This window comes from Apium graveolens, chromosome 10 (genome assembly GCF_009905375.1).
Source record: "Apium graveolens cultivar Ventura chromosome 10, ASM990537v1, whole genome shotgun sequence".
In the NCBI taxonomy this organism is placed as follows: domain Eukaryota; kingdom Viridiplantae; phylum Streptophyta; class Magnoliopsida; order Apiales; family Apiaceae; genus Apium; species Apium graveolens.
Window position 1 is genome coordinate 128,821,346 of NC_133656.1, and position 11,090 is coordinate 128,832,435.

At 30.7% G+C, this 11,090-nt stretch overlaps 1 long non-coding RNA gene across 1 annotated transcript; it reads right to left on the reverse strand.

Annotated features, from left to right (window-relative positions):
• Positions 1–6,539: 6,539 nt before the first annotated feature.
• LOC141689802 (uncharacterized) lies at positions 6,540–8,602 on the reverse strand. The gene is made up of 3 exons (XR_012562514.1): positions 8,403–8,602; positions 6,890–7,025; positions 6,540–6,777 (listed from the first exon to the last, which is right to left on the reverse strand). It is a non-coding gene; the product is annotated as an uncharacterized LOC141689802 (long non-coding RNA).
• Between the last annotated feature and the right edge of the window lie 2,488 nt (positions 8,603–11,090).

Consider the following 11,090-nt stretch of genomic DNA (forward strand, 5'->3'; position numbering starts at 1 on the left):
AAGATTAAACTCAAAAATCAGATAAAGTCTATGACAAAACTTAACTCTTCAAGTAGTAAACTACCGTATCATCACTTTGCTACTTGTGGGGAGCATTTATTATTTGTGGGGAGCACTTATTATTTGTGGGGAGCATTCAACAATATCTTATGCTTACTATTATGCTAAATGATAAAAAACAATTATCACTACCACACCAAAATAGTACTAGACAAAAGTTCAGGAAGAAATGGGAAGAAGTCATAAATACTAAATTGTCAACAAGTTATAAAATTATGATGTGAATACTTATGAAATGGGAAGAAGTCATAAATACTAAACTGTCAACAAAAGGCCTCAACTAGTGTGACATCATTATACAAAAGCAAATAGAGGCATATAAAGAGTAACTAACAAAAAATACATTACTTAAAGGCAAAAAAACAGGCAGCACTGTAATAATTAGAAATCAATTAAAGGACTCGGACCAGTCTTAAACAGCAAAGTTCAAAGGCTATATGTCTAGGTGGGATAACTGAAATAGAAATTTAAGATAATAATGATGATCCTACGGGTTATCGCAATCAGTATTGTCCTTGTTTACAAGAAGAGTCCATTTCGTCCTTCCACTACACCCAAAATGCTTAACCTGCATGACTTTATGCCCAAATATAAATTGAAAACAAATCCTAAACTGAAGCCCTAAACTAATAAAAGAATAATGCCTAAAAATTGAATTACAAATGGAAGAATAGAAAATAGAAAACAGCAATGAATCGAAAAAAAGTACATATACATCTAGATGTGTGTGATGCGTAGAGATATATACACTTACATCTATCTGGGTGTATATGAAGTGTATTGGCTCTGGTTGTAAGATTGAGAGAGAGGGAGATAGAGGGGGAGAGATGGAGAGAAAGAGACAGTTCGATCTGTTTATGATGTTGAGATTGAATAGCGGAGGGTATGATGTTTAGGGATTGAGATAGAAGGGGGAAATCAAAACTTGAGAAGGCATAAATGAAATATTGGCCGGTGGAGGAAACAAAATATTAGTCTTGATTTAGTAAAAAAATATCAAATTTACAAGTAGTTGTATTTAAATAATAATAACTTCAAATAATTTGCAGTATAACGTAATTTGATATAAAAATTGAAAATTTTAAATTATTTTTTATAGTATTAAAAGTAATAACATTAACATTCTACAACATCATCCGAAAGTTATCTTCATGAAATTAATTTCATAATCGAGAAATAATCTTAATTTTTGGATTTGGACTTTTATTCAATTTTCATTGAAATTTAAATTTTAAATTATTTTTTACAATATTAAAAGTAATAACATTAACATTCTCCAAGATCATCGGAAAAAATCTTCATGAAAATAATTCTTTAATCGAGAAATAATCTTAATTTTTGGATTTGTACTTTTATTCAATTTTTTTTATAATCATGCAAGATATAATTTTTAGTAATTTTTTAATAACTTATCGCATTCTAGGAAGTAGTGCTTCTATAAGATTTATCTATTTCTGGCATCCAAGATAAATTTGAAATTTTTTAATAATTTTTTTATATGACTAAAATTGATATATTTTAATATCTATATGGCTGGATCATCGAAAAACTCATTTTAAAAATTTATCTTATAAATCTTGAACAAATCTCGTTATTGGGAGTAGTACTTTTAATAGATTTTTCTAATCCTGACATGCAAAATTAATTTGAAATTTTTTAATAATTTTTTCATATGAATAAATTTGATATATCTTAACATCCGTACAGTTGGATTGTCGAAAAAATCATTTTAAATATTAATCCTGTAAATCGGGAATGAGTCTTGTTGTTGGGAGTGATACTTTTACTAGATTTTCCGAATCCTGACATGCAAGATTAATTTTAAATCTTTTAATTTTTTTATATGACTAAAATTGATATATCTTAACATCCGTATGGTTCGATCATTGAAAAATCATTTTAAAAATTAATCTTGTAAATCGGGAACGAGTCTCGTTGTTGGGGGTGGTACTTCTACTAGATTTTCCAATTCATGACATGCAAAATGAATATGAAATTTTTTAATAATTTTTTTATATTACTAAAATTGATATATTTTCACATGTATATGGCACGATCGTTAAAAAACTCATTTTAAAAATTTATCTTATAAATCGTGAACAAATCTCGTTGTTGGAAGTGGTACTTTTACTAGATTTTTCTAATCCTCACATGCAAGATTAATTTGAAATTTTTTAATAATTTTTTCGTATGACTAAAATTGATATATATTAACATACGTACAGTTGGATGGTCAAAAAAATCATTTTAAATATTAATCTTGTAAATCGGGAACGAGTCTCGTTGTCGGGAGGGGTACTTTTACTAGATTTTTCTAATCCTGACATGCAAGATGGATTTCAAATTTGTTAATAATTTTTTCATATGACTAAAATTGAAATATCTTAACATCCGTATGGTTGGATCGTCGAAAAAATCATTTTAAAGAATAATCTTGTAAATCGGGAACGAGTCTCGTTGTCGGGAGTGGTACTTTTACTAGATTTTTCTAAACCTGACATGCAAGATGGATTTCAAATTTGTTAATAATTTTTTCATATGACTAAAATTGATATATCTTAACATTTGTACGGTTGGATCATCGAAAAAATCATTTTAAAATTTTATCTTGTAAATCTGGAACAAGTCTCGTTGTTGGGAGTGGTACTTTTACTAGATCTTTTTAATCCTGACATGGAAGATGGATTTCAAATTTGTTAATAATTTTTTCATATGACTAAAATTGATATATCTTAACATCTGTACGGTTGAATTGTCGAAAAAATAATTTTAAAAATTAATCTTGTAAATTAGGAACGAGTCTCGTTATTGGGAGTGTTACTTTTACTAGATTTTTGTAATCCTGGCATGCAAGATGGATTTTAAATTTGTTAATAATTTTTTGATATGACTAAAGTTGATATAACTTAACATATATATGGTTGGATCGACGAAAAAATCATTTTAAAAAATAATCTTGTAAATAAGGAACGAGTCTCGTTGTCGGGAGGGGTTTATGGGATTTTTCTATTCCTGGCATGCAAGATGAATTTTAAATTTTTTAATAATTTCTTCGTATGACTAAAATTGATATATCTTAATTTTCGTACGTTTGGATCATCAAAAAAATTATTTAAAAAATTTAACTTGTTAACCGAGAATCTCATTTTAAAAGTAATACTTTTACAATGGTTTTCTTGAAACACCATTTTATAAAGATCAACTAAGACAATGCTTTTTTTATTATAAAACCGTTGTGTAAGCATATCAGCTTTTTAAAATCTAACGACTAATATCTAATCTCATTTCAATCAAGGACTGCCATTTCCACACTTCAGCAATCCGAGTAAAATATTTACAACGTATCATGGGGTGCCACCTCATCAGGTGGTGCCCACTTAAATTATAAAATAACTATTTTAGACAAGAGTTTTATTCTGTTGTATGAAGGTTTCTAGGACAACCATTCTTAAAAGTGTTGTGTGAATTACACAACGTAATATCTAAAAGCTTGTATGAGACCAACTAAGACAACACTTTTGTTTTAACATAAAATCATTGTATAAGAATATCAGTTATTTTTCGATCTAACGACCGATATCAAATCTCATTTCAATGAAGGGCTCTCATTTCATCACCTCAGCAATCCTTGTGAATAATTTACCATCTATCACGTGCTGCCAGCTCAATACGTGGCACCCATTAAAATTTCTCAGAAAATTGTTCTTATCCTGTTGTTTGATGGTTTAGAGGACAACCTTTCTAAAAAACCATTGTCTAAATTACACATAGTAATGTCAAAACTGTTGTCTTATATCCCTATACGTTAATATAGTAATAGCGGTTTATAATCGTTGTATTAAAGATCAACAACAACACTACATTTAAAAAATCATTTTCTGACTCGATGAGAGAATAAAACTTGTACAATAGTTTAAAAAAGATGAATATCCGTTGTTTGTTCTGAGCTCACACAACTGTTTTTTCAGCAAAATCAACTAATCGTTGTATGATTTTTTAGGATGATTATTTTTTTTAACCGTTGTCTGTCAACCGTTGTCTGATTGCAAATTTCTTGTAGTTCCAAAAGTCTCGTACTAATGGAGTTACTAGCTTCTTATTAACCAACAATTTGCCCCTCCCACAATGATGTGGTAGAACTGCTAACAATATCTCCTTTCACACATCAAACTCGACACCTGCCAAATCTTCGACCTTCTATGATATTCTCGCACAACCTTGACCAGTTCTAAAATCCATCTGGCTCTCTGCCTTTTTTTAAACCCATACTGGAAACTGGGGTAGCCTATATTTCGCTTCCTAGGGACCTCATTTGAGAAACTTATGGACCAATATAACCTGAAACTCTAATACCACTTGTTGGACTTGTTAAGCGGGCCTTAACTCCAAATTAGTAATTAGGCCTTTTGGGATGTGCCAAATAAAAAATCTATGCCAGCTCAACCAAAAGCGGATAATATTATCTTAATGTAGAGTTAATGGTCCATACGAATTTCAAATGAGCTCCATAAGAAGTGGTGTATAGACTATTTCAGGATGCACCTAAAGGGGAGGCAAGTAGGCCTTCCAGTATGGGCTATTCCAGTATGAGTTAAGGGGGAGCTATATCACACAACCAGGTGGTAGTTTTAGCAGGTGTCGTTCTCAATGTATAAAGGGGAGACTGTTAGGAGTTGTGCTACATCATTTGTGGGAGAGGCAGATTGGTTGTTAATAAGCAACGTGTTAACTCTATTAGTATGATCTTTTGGAATGTGCCTAAAAATAAATTTGTAAGGTTTTGGCGCAAAGCAAAAAATATCATACTAATGTAAAGTTAAGACTCGGACGTGGCCCAACCTACTTCCTCAAGTTTCCATTTCTAAATATCTAGGTATATTTCTACATGACTTCATCACATTTTTACACTTTATATACACCCACAAACACAATCAAACAAACTTTCATAGATACACTTAAATGGAAAGATGAGAATATTAGAGTCCTGATAAGAGAGGGTGATGAAAGGTAAAAGTTGGATAAATGCTGTAATTTTATTGTTTTAATGATGCATCAACCTGAGAAACCTGAGAAGTCAGTTACCAATATTAATACGTAAGGAAGACGGAAGTTACAAATAAGAATTAGAAACCTGAGAACTCAATCTCGAGGGTTTTTAAAAGTTTGGATCCACTTGAATCTTATCTTGCAAAATATCTGCAATATATAAATGAAAACGTTGTCAGCAAGAAACATAACAACAGTAGTGGATTTTGGGACTCGGTAGTGGGCATAGAGAATAATGACGATCTATCTTTACTCAACGGCTATAGCTGAGAAGATTACTATAAAGAGGGTAATCACATAAATAAGTGTGATCCGTGTTCAAATTTTCCTACTGGCTATGAGATTCATGAAGCAGTATGCCCAAAACATAAAAAATAGAAGATTGAAATAGGTGTTCAGATACTTCATGACAGAACTTGCACTACTAATCTTACGGCAGTGAACTCATGTGCCGAACATCTATTAGAAGCAGTGGTGGGTGAAGCTTGCATAAATGCTACTGAAGTTAAGCATGAGGATACTATATCGCGATCAGTAAATTCCTTGCTGACATTTGATAAAGTTTTAGAGCGTCACACCAATGACGCACATGGCATCTATTCAGCAGATTATTCATTAAAACAACATTCTCCATTATTGAAGAGAACGCAAATTACTCCATTCGTACATCTGGAGACTGTTAGGAGTTGTCCAACATCATTTATGGGAGAGGCAGATTGGTTGTTAATAAATAGCGAGTTAACTCCGTTAGTATGACCTTTTGGGATGTGCCTAAAAATAAATTCGTGCGGTTTTGAATAAAGCAAAAAATATCATACTAATGTAAAGTCAAGACTCGCATGCGGCAGAACCTACTTCCTCAACTTTCCATTTCTAAATATCTAGGTATGTTTCTACATGACTTCATCATATTCTTACACTTTATATACACCCACAAATACAATCAAACAAACTTTCATAGATACACTTAAATGGCAAGACAAGAATATTAGAACCCTGATAAGAGAGGGTGATGAAAGGGAAAAGTTGGATAAATGCTGCAATATTATTGTTTTAATGATTCAGCAGCCTGAGAAACTTGAAAAGTCAGTTACCAATATTAATACGTAAGGAAGATGGAAGATACGAATACGAATCAGAAACCTGAGAAGTCAATCTCGAGGGTTTTTGAAAGTTCGGATCCACTTGAATCTTATCTTGCAAAATATCTGCAACATATAAATGAAAACGTTGTCAGTAAGAAACATAACAACAGTAGTGGCTTTTGGGACTCAGTAGTGGGTACAGAGAATTATGATGATCTATCTCTACTCAATGGCTACAGCTGGGAAGATTACTATAGAGAGGGTAATCACATAAATAAGTGTGATCCGTGTTCAAATTTTCCTGCTAGTTGTGAGATTCATGAAGCACTATGCCCAAAACATAAAAAATAGAAGACTGGAATAGTTGTTCAAATACCTGATGAGAGAACTTGCATTAGTAATCTTACGATAGTGAACTCATGTGTCGAACATCTATTAGAAGCAGTGGTGGCTGAAGCTTGCATAAATGCTATTGAAGTTAATCATGAGGATACTATCACTAATGTCATTAAAATCATCACACAAAATCTCTGGGAAACCCTCACCAATAGAATGAGAAAAGTCATACAAGTAATTCAACAGCCATCTACAAGAGATAATATTCATCATAAAAATCAATAAAGAAATAGAAAAGAGTGACCTTTGATTATCATTCTGCCTAGATAAACAAGAAATACATTGAGCTTTTTTCAAAATACCTGAGACATTCCACATAGAATCATTCCATCCCACCGAAATACGTCCATTATGGGGGTATTCTTAGTTGAAACTTCATTTAATGTGGATTGCTACCGAAGTAGCTCTGGATAAAGCAGTAGACTCTTGAACTCTAGTCTTTAGAATAGCAAAAAGAGAGACTTCATTATTGCAATAAAATCCTTTTTAAAAGATACTTTATTATCTAGTCATCTCACATTAAACAAACAAAAATCAATCATAAAAAAATGTCAAGTGGACGATTAAGTTAGGGAGATCCCCAAACTACTCTTTTCTTAAATTTCTTTCGCTTATTATTAGACATCTGTGGAAGTTTATCTACCGAGACCATGTCCTGGAAGGAATTAGGCAGATGTGGAAGTTTATTTTAATTACCAGAATATTAGAGAGTCTATCTTGCTTAAAACAATAACTACAAGATAATTGAATTTAAACAACTTTGATTCCACTACAATTAATGGAAAAAATATTATTTTACAATTTAGGCACTGCGAGATTCTTGGGTAGAATTGCATTTTAAACAACTTGGATTCCACTACAATCAATGGAAAGAACATTATTTAACAATTTAGGCACGGTTAGATTATTGGGTAGAAATGGCTGCAGAAAATGCTATTTATTTCGTTTACTTTTTTATCATTACTAAAAATTGGAAAATATCGTTATTAAGTCTACAATGTCAATGAAAAGTTGGAGACTTGAGCATGAGACCCCATATAGAATAGTGTATGTCTTCAACTCTTTTCCAAGCAGGAAGGAATTTACATTTTTTTCAAATATATATATCTAGCTTAATTGCCCAATAAGCGATTAATGTAGAATCAAATATATATGAAAATAAAGCATGTACCGATATGCAAAATAATAGCTTATGAGCAATGCGCAACATAGTGTGAAGATGAGTGGGGACACCAAAATACAATGCTCATTCTCACTACACCTTTTGATTATATTTTTTTAAAAAATGTGAATTATTTTAAGTCTTGTGTTCTCTTACCTAGGAAAATATTTGATATATCATTCATTAAAAATAAAATGTGATATATATCTCTAATCATCTTGTATTTCTTTATATGAATATTTTAAATGAAATTGATTTATCTTAATTAAGGCTATTCCCTTGTCATTAGATTGTGTGTTCCTTTCTTACATTAATTGAGACCACACATTTCTTATAAATTTCCCATAACATGTCATGTGTTTAATCCTTTGTTATGGAACTATAGGGACACATACAATCGATAATTCGTTAAATTTACATGAAAAGATCATATGTAAGAATATACTTGGGGGAAGAATTAAATAGTGGTGAAAATAATATCCGGAAAACATAATAAGATAACATCGTTGTTGCAAGTAGAAACATAATTCATCTGCATAATTTTAAGAAAATATAAATATGTGTTGCTAATTTGATCACCAAACATTTTTGCACATGAGTAAAGCACATGAATAAGATAAAAAAGAAAACAGACAAAGTTAAAATTGACTCACATTTTGTGGTGAGCCTTTCTGAGATATTTGCCGTGATTGTAGCATCAGTGTGGCTTCTTTCACATGAGACTGAAAATGAATTGTATTAACCTTGATTGCATATATAAGATCTCGAATTGAGACTCACTTGTACATAAAATAATTATTTATTGATGATTTAAAATTCATGAATGATATTACTATAAAACGTGTGCAGGTGATTGTGGATTCCCCTCAAGCCAGAATGCAACCCACGATTCCTTCAGCAAACTATAACTGTGATTCACTATGCCAAGAACAACAATAATTTACATTAGGGAAAAAGGAGTATAAAATGACCGTTCAAGAAAATTGGCACATAATATACTTAAAATGGAGGAGGCACCATTCAATTAAATATGTTTCTAAAACTATTCTTTCACTTCAAAGATATAATCATATATATAAGAAGAAAGACACTTACATTGAGACTTCTTAGCATTTGCGTCTTTGGCAAAAATTTCAGCAGTCTTCTCAAATCCCTCTTTCTTCAAATAATGATAAATGTATAGATTCATCCTAGAAATTTCCAAATCAAATAAATTCAAATGGTGAATTAGAGATATAATATAAAAGCAAATAATGTAATGCCTGGTTTGTTGGGCTTTTAATCTAAATTTGTGGACTTCATTGTTAGTCCAGTTTTATTGTTTGTATCATTCTACAAGTCTGGAGTCCAGCTGGTGGAAGCAGTCAATAAGGACGTGGAGATCTTTTACGAGATTACTTTGCAAACATTTGAATAAAGAGTTGTACTAGGAAGTTAGTTGATATGCTTTCCTTGTTTTTCTCTGCTTATTGTTATTTGTTTTGTATTCAGTATATGTACTAAGTTGGTTATCCAAATAAACTAAGACGTTTTAAGTACAACTTGTTTTTCTCAGTTTTTCCAATATATAACTCGGTTATAGGTGTATAACTTGTTTAAACACAACATGGTTAACATGTGTGTACATATAAGTATAACTTACATAGTTCTTTCAAAGACAAAAAAAACTTACATCTGATCAACATCTCTTTCTTTTCCAAAAAAACATGTTCTTCGCATCTTTCAAATCTCTTCCCAATTCCATTTTATGCAAGATTGCCATATACACCTTTCAAGATCAAAAATAAAATAAATTAAGAGTTTTGGATTTAGAAGAATAAAGTACATATATAAGAGTAACTCACACAAAAGAAATATTATATATGATTCAAATTTTAAAACTGTAACAATTTTGGGACACCTTTACAGTGAGAAAACACAAACCTTAATTTGTAAAATAAGCTCTACATGAAAATCCAACACTTGTAACACTTCTTAAAAACAATTGTTTTGGAAAAATCTACAACCTTGTGTAATATCAAGATTATATATTAAATTTTAAAATAAAAGATTCTTGATTTCTCTGTTAAAAAAATAGAGTATATAGGAAAAGAATTTTGAATTAATCGTAATAAAGGCATAGTAAGTAAAACAAATATTATGGCATATAGAAAAGAAGATTAGAGTATATGGGAAAAAATCATCAATTTATTGTAAAAATATATGTTGAAAAAAATCATTAATTCATTATTTGAAGAGCAAAGCAATAGATGCTTATCACTAATTAATTTTGATACCACTAACATTTTTTCTTACTACAAAATAATAAAAAAGGTAAAAAAGCATGAGGTAAAAAATAAATGGTTCACCTACCACAATATCACAGCTAGAAAATATCTTGTAGATTTAAATAAAGAAAATCATCATACAAATCATTTATATTAAATAAATATAACATTACTAATTAAAAATATAAATAATTTCTCGATACAAGTAAATATAGCATAACTAATTTTATAAATTTACGTTAAGATTTTAAATAAAAATGACCAAAGTACAGATTTTCAGAAAAAAGTATGGGATAAATACTTTATTTTTTTCTTTAAATTTTTTTTTAAAAAATAAATGTGGAAGAAGGGTAAAGGGTCATGGTTGATAGTATAGAGATCTAAAATCATAAATAATCACTAAGCCTAAGGCTATTATGAATTATAAGGTATTATTACGCTATACCATCGTAACAAGCCAACTCAAAGTCCTATATTGTGAAGTCTAGAAGACGTATCTAGTTAAGTTCATCAAATCCCAGTAGTAAAGTTTGATTCACACCAATACCGGTTAAAAAAGATAATGCATCAAGAAGTCAGAGTTATTCAAGATCATGAAGTTCAAAGTGACCTATATCATGAGGTCAAGCAAAGCAAAGTTCTCCATATATTTATACGGTCATATCACAACAAGACAAATGAAGGTAAAAATTTACCATAAAAGGAGAAATGGATCACAATAGCATATTGTACATGGAGATGGAGATGGTCCATGCACATGTATAAAGCCTATAGTTAAACTTGGAGAGAAAGAAAAGAATAAATATCCATAAAAAAGAGGACGTATGAAAGAATAAAGTGGTCCTCAAAAGCTGCCAAGTGTCTCCTTGCAACGTGTTGCCATGCAAAATATGACAGTTTAGTGCAAATGGGTGTGCACACCTTGGAATGCATTATTTTATATATAGAGTGCACATCCCATTATTAGTTGTGTATAACAGATAGGAGGTTCATATTATAATATAATTTCTCTCTCTATAAGCCAAACTCCAGAACTTGTTCTTCACAAGAATCCAAGAAGAACATCATTATTTT